A 6914-nucleotide genomic window follows, 5' to 3' on the forward strand; every position below is an offset into this window, starting at 1 on the left:
CAGGCACCACGAAGGCTATGTGCTTTTCTGCCCCGGCCACAAAGCAATGAGTGAAGGAGAGCCGCAGGTGAACTCTTGCACCAGGGCCCGTAAGCCTTTAGCTACGCCCCTGACTGAAGGGTTCCTTCCCTAAGTGTCTCTCTCCATCCACAGGAGTACACAATAGTGAAGAAGACATCGGGGGACTGTGTGACTCCCATCATCCATCTCCAGGAGTCAGGAGGGCGGAGCAGGACCCCTCCCCCCATCACAGAGCCTCCCCCTCACCCCCTGATACATGAGCAGAAGATCCTAGAACTCACCCACAAGATGATGGAGCTGCTGACTGGAGAGGTGACACTGCTGGGTATGCTGGGAAATTCTCCAGTAACAGCACTGGAGGGGTCTGGGTGATGACGGTGTCATTGTGTTGTCAGGTTCCTATAAGGTGTCAGGACGTCACTGTCTATTTCTCCATGGAGGAGTGGGAGTATATAGAAGGACACAAGGACCTGTACAAGGAGGCCATGATGGAGGAGCACCAGCCTCTTATATCACAGGGTAAGACACGTCATGTGCAGTGTGTACACGTGTGTGCAGTGACATGTAATGGAGGAGCACCAGCCTCTTATATCACAGGGTAAGAGCCGTCATGTGCAGTGTATACACGTGTGTGCAGTGACATGTAATGGAGGAGCACCAGCCTCTTATATCACAGGGTAAGAGCCGTCATGTGCAGTGTATACACGTGTGTGCAGTGACATGTAATGGAGGAGCACCAGCCTCTTATAACACAAGGTAGGACCCGTCATGTGCAGTGTATACACGTGTGTGCAGTGACATGTAATGGAGGAGCACCAGCCTCTTATATCACAAGGTAAGAGCCGTCATGTGCAGTGTATACACGTGTGTGCAGTGACATGTAATGGAGGAGCACCAGCCTCTTATATCACAAGGTAAGAGCCGTCATGTGCAGTGTATACACGTGTGTGCAGTGACCTGTAATGGAGGACCACCAGCCTCTTATATCACAATGTAAGAGCCGTCATGTGCAGTGTGTACACGTGTGTGCAGTGACATGTAATGGAGGAGCACCAGCCTCTTATATCACAGGGTAAGAGCCGTCATGTGCAGTGTGTACACGTGTGTGCAGTGACATGTAATGGAGGAGCACCAGCCTCTTATATCACAGGGTAAGACCCGTCATGTGCAGTGTATACACGTGTGTGCAGTGACATGTAATGGAGGAGCACCAGCCTCTTACATCACAAGGTAGGACCCGTCATGTGCAATGTATACACGTGTGTGCAGTGACATGTAATGGAGGAGCACCAGCCTCCTATATCACAAGGTAGGACCCGTCATGTGCAGTGTATACACGTGTGTGCAGTGACATGTAATGGAGGAGCACCAGCCTCTTATATCACAGGGTAAGACCCGTCATGTGCAGTGTATACACGTGTGTGCAGTGACATGTAATGGAGGAGCACCAGCCTCTTATATCACAAGGTAAGAGCCGTCATGTGCAGTGTATACACGTGTGTGCAGTGACATGTAATGGAGGAGCACCAGCCTCTTATATCACAGGGTAAGAGCCGTCATGTGCAGTGTATACACGTGTGTGCAGTGACATGTAATGGAGGAGCACCAGCCTCTTATATCACAGGGTAAGAGCCGTCATGTGCAGTGTACACGTGTGTGCAGTGACATGTAATGGAGGAGCACCAGCCTCTTATATCACAGGGTAAGACCCGTCATGTGCAGTGTATACACGTGTGTGCAGTGACATGTAATGGAGGAGCACCAGCCTCTTATATCACAAGGTAGGACCCGTCATGTGCAATGTATACACGTGTGTGCAGTGACATGTAATGGAGGAGCACCAGCCTCCTATATCACAAGGTAGGACCCGTCATGTGCAGTGTATACACGTGTGTGCAGTGACATGTAATGGAGGAGCACCAGCCTCTTATATCACAAGGTAAGAGCCGTCATGTGCAGTGTATACACGTGTGTGCAGTGACATGTAATGGAGGAGCACCAGCCTCTTATATCACAAGGTAAGAGCCGTCATGTGCAGTGTATACACGTGTGTGCAGTGACATGTAATGGAGGAGCACCAGCCTCTTATATCACAGGGTAAGACCCGTCATGTGCAGTGTATACACGTGTGTGCAGTGACATGTAATGGAGGAGCACCAGCCTCTTATATCACAAGGTAAGAGCCGTCATGTGCAGTGTATACACGTGTGTGCAGTGACATGTAATGGAGGAGCACCAGCCTCTTATATCACAAGGTAAGACCCGTCATGTGCAGTGTATACACGTGTGTGCAGTGACATGTAAAGGAGGAGCACCAGCCTCTTATATCACAGGGTAAGACCCGTCATGTGCAGTGTATACACGTGTGTGCAGTGACATGTAATGGAGGAGCACCAGCCTCTTATATCACAAGGTAGGACCCGTCATGTGCAATGTATACACGTGTGTGCAGTGACATTTAATGGAGGAGCACCAGCCTCTTATATCACAAGGTAGGACCCGTCATGTGCAGTGTATACACGTGTGTGCAGTGACATGTAATGGAGGAGCACCAGCCTCTTATATCACAAGGTAAGAGCCGTCATGTGCAGTGTATACACGTGTGTGCAGTGACCTGTAATGGAGGACCACCAGCCTCTTATATCACAAGGTAAGAGCCGTCATGTGCAGTGTATACACGTGTGTGCAGTGACATGTAATGGAGGAGTACCAGCCTCTTATATCACAAGGTAAGACCCATCATGTGCACTGATTACACACGTTACACCAATAAATTTAAATGTCTTTTATTGGGACTTTATATCATAGACCAGGGTTGGCCAACCTGAGGCTCTCCAGCTGTTGCAAAACTACAACTCCCAGCATGCCCAGACTGCCTACAAGTATCAGCCTACAGCAAAGCATGGTGGGAGTTGTAGTTTTACAACAGCTGGAGAGCCACAGGTTGGCTAGCCCTGTCATAGACCAACACATGATACATGGTTTTCAAAATATATAATAAAGAAAAATCTGTAAAGTGCGCCTTGATTTTGTGTTCAGCCCCCTGTGCTCTGATACTGTTCTGTGAAGGCCTCTAGGGTTCGTTAGAGAACAATAGTGATGAAACAGCATCATGAAAACCAAGGAACATACCAGACGGGTCAGGGATAAAATTGTGGACAAGTGTAAAGCAGGGTTACATTATAAAAAAATATATCCCAAGCTCTGAACGTCTTAAGGAGCACTGTTCAATCCATCATCTGAAACTTAGCATGACACAACTGCAAACCTACAAAGAAATGGCCGTCCACCTGAACTGACAGCCCAGGCAAGGACAGCACTAATTAGAGAAGCAACCAAGAGTTCCAGTGTATAGGCATTCCTACCTTCAAGGGGTGCCAATACGGTTAGGAGTCAGGGGAAGGAGTAGGGTTCTCTAGGAGGTGACCTTTTCCTTTCCCTAGCATTGAGGCCTAGTGGTTTTTCCTTTTCCTCCTGGTTGTCAGTGTGGTGTTTCCTCCTATATTTCCTCAGTGACAATATTGCTGCCCATCAGATTTACAGTGCTATTTTTTATTTTTCATAACTCGGACAACCCCTTTAACTTCCAGTCAATGGTCAGATCTGTAGACTCAGATTTAAAGGGTTGAGCCTCCTTACCTCTCTCTAAGTTAAGAAGGATACATGTTCTGAAGATAGATACCCTTCTCAAGTTCATTTATGTTAAGCCTTACTGATCCATTTACCAAGGATTTTTTTCCGCGCTCTTAAGAAATCATCACAGTTTATCAGAAAGAGGGGTGGGTGTTACTAGGTTTAAAACAGTACCTTTCTTTTGCCTGTATGTTAAACAGTATCAGAGATACCTGCATTTCTATTCAATTGCAATGAGCACATTGGGGCTGAATCCTTGAAGCACCAGTTTTCTGTAACAGCCTTGTGTTTTGCACACGCCCCCCTCCCCTTGATTGACAGGGTTAGACATCAGCCTGCGGAGGGCAGATCTGTGTCCTAGCATGTACCATAGATCTATTATATACAATTCTTACTATAGCCCTACTATACTGAGAAGAGAGGTTTTCTATACTTAGAAAGCTAATACATATTACTGGTTCATTCACAAGCACAATAAATGATTATAAAGACACCAGTAATGTTAGATTTCTTAGTATAGAAAAACATTATTCTCTATGTGGTAAGAATATAGCATTGTGGTAAGTGGTCTTGCAAGCATTGCATGTAGAGATCCTAGGTTCAAGTCCTAGCAGAGATTTTCATTTTTTTTTTCTGTTATTTTTTAGTCACTTATTTAACCCATAATAAAAGTCTATAGCCTTACCATATTGAGAATAGTGTTTTTATGCTTGGAAATATAATACTTGTTTATTCATATGATTATAAAGAAACAAGTAATATGTATTATCTTTCTAACCATAAAAATACTATTTTCAATATAGCAAAGCTATGGACTTTTATTATGGGTTAAATGACATAGAAAAAAATATCTGAAGAAATGAAGGCAAGCCTGACCACTTACCTCCAGGCTACAACAATATCATATTGACAGTTGGGATTTTTCTATGCTTAGAAAGCCAATATATATTATTACTACTATGGTAAGGATATAGTAAGTAGTGAGTATAATCTGTACATGTTAGGACACATCTCTGCCCTCAGCATGCTGATGTCTAGCCACGCCAGTCAAGAACTATGTAAAGCATTACGGTTTCAAAAGCAGTGCTCCAAGGATTCAGCCCTGTCCCTTGGGATAGGCTCTTTAGAGCATTTCAAATGAATGACATATACCTTTCCGTCCTGCTGGGTCCACTTCCAGCCAAATATGAATGTTATAAGTTTGCTTACTCTGTAGTTTGGAAAAAGCACAATTTTAAATTTTTATCTCTACAGAAAATCCAAGTAAGAATTCCGAGGGAAACTTTATGTCATCACTAAATTATAAAGTAGAAGATGAAGATATCATGCAGCGCTTTTCAGGAGAAAACGTCATTAACCTTAATATAAATCCAGGACTACACAGTACAGATTTATCCTATAATCCTCCTAATCTTGAGGAACCTTTTACTGACCAATCACAGATTGTTACCAGAAGTACAAGTCAGAAAGCGGGTAAAAGGTTTCTCCATGATAAACAGTTAAAAAAAAGCTCAGATCTTTCTACACAACAAAGAATTCACAGGAGGGAGAAGCTACACTCCTGTTTAGAATGTGGGAAGCGTTTTATTTATAAATCAAACCTTATTATACATGAGAGAATTCACACAGGAGAGAAGCCATATTGTTGTTCAGAATGTGGGAAGTGTTTTACTTGTAAATCACACCTTATTATACATGAGAGATACCACACAGGAGAGAAACCATATTCTTGTTCAGAATGTGGAAAATGTTTTACAGTAAAATCAGTTCTTGTTAAACATGCAATAATTCACACAGGAGAGAAGCTCTATTCATGTTCAGAATGTGGAAAATATTTCACACAAGAAGCAAGTCTTTTTAAACATCAAAAATATCACACAGGAGAGAAGCCATATTTATGTTCAGACTGTGGGAAATTTTTTACACAAAAATACAATCTTGTTCAACATCAGAGAATTCACACAGGGGAGAAGCCATTTTCATGCTCTGAATGTGGGAAACGTTTTACACAAAAATCAAATTTTCTCAGACATCAGAGAATTCACACAGGAGAGTAGCCAAACTCCTGTTTAGAATGTGGGAAGCACTTTTCAGAGAGATCAAAACGTGTTAAACATTGTAGAATTCACACAAGAGAGAAACTATTTTCACATTTTTAACATTTGGTTTAGAGATTTTACAAATTTTTCAAATTTTTTGGGGATCTGATTCCCCCAAATTGATCATGCAATTAGATTTGGGTCCAAATAAATTCTACCCAAAACTAAAGTGCTCTAATTGCTTGTAAGAGTCTCATTTTCTATATCTCTATCTCTTTTCTTGATTGTCCTGAATCAAATCACATAAAATAAAAATTCTGTAGAATCAGGATTTTTTGTAAAATTCTAGTTGAACTTCCGCAATATAAAATCTCATCACTAGGTTATTTGGAGTGGAATTAGCCTGAATCTTCCAGACAACCAAATTATAGCTCTGAGTAGAGATGAGCGAAGTTTTGAAAAATTAAATTCAGACAATTCGACAAACTTAGTCAAGAAATTTAATTCATTCCAAATTTGTCAAGAATTAAGATAAATCTGGTATACCTAATCAGCATTTCCTATTATGGTCAGATTCTGCGTTGGGGATCATCCTTTCAGTCCACCTGCTTATCGGAGGTCCGACCTGCTTCCTCGCCTACTGTACCTGAAGACCTGCCTGGACTTCTGCAGAAGTATGCCAGTTTTGCGGATGTCTTCAGTAAGAAAGAGGCCAAGACCGATTGATCTTCTTCCTGGTGCCACTCTTCCTCGTGGTGGAGTCTACCCGCTATGGCTTCCCAAGACCCAAGCGATGTCTGATTACTTCAAGGAGAATCTCGAGAGGGGGTTTTGACATCTCCTGTCCTATGTTTTCAGGAGGATTAGAAATCCCCATGGGTGCTGCTTAGTGATGAGCGAGCATACTCAGTTGAATACCTGTTCGGCTCGAGGATCGCTATACTAGGCACATAGCGATACTCGGCCGAGTACCACATGTGCTCGAGCGCCATGCTCGAGTCTCCTCTCCGCACGTTTCGCGGCTGCTATGCAGCCAATAAACATGCTAGTAAGTACTGCCATCACTGTAATGCCAGTAGCCATGTTGGCTACTGGGATTACAATGATTGGCTGGCCGGAACGCGTCATCGGGTGCTATATAGCACACGATAACGCGGGTTTGGCTCATTGCGAGTCAGGGAGAGCTGCATTTAGGAAGGGACAGATAGTGTAGGGAGATTG

At 43.4% G+C, this 6914-nt stretch overlaps 1 pseudogene; it reads left to right on the forward strand.

Moving 5' to 3' along the window:
• The first annotated feature begins 480 nt into the window (after positions 1-480).
• LOC122937913 lies at positions 481-5931 on the forward strand (annotated as a pseudogene).
• The last annotated feature ends 983 nt before the right edge of the window (positions 5932-6914 follow it).

This window comes from Bufo gargarizans, chromosome 1 (assembly GCF_014858855.1).
Source record: "Bufo gargarizans isolate SCDJY-AF-19 chromosome 1, ASM1485885v1, whole genome shotgun sequence".
In the NCBI taxonomy this organism is placed as follows: Eukaryota; Metazoa; Chordata; class Amphibia; order Anura; family Bufonidae; genus Bufo; species Bufo gargarizans.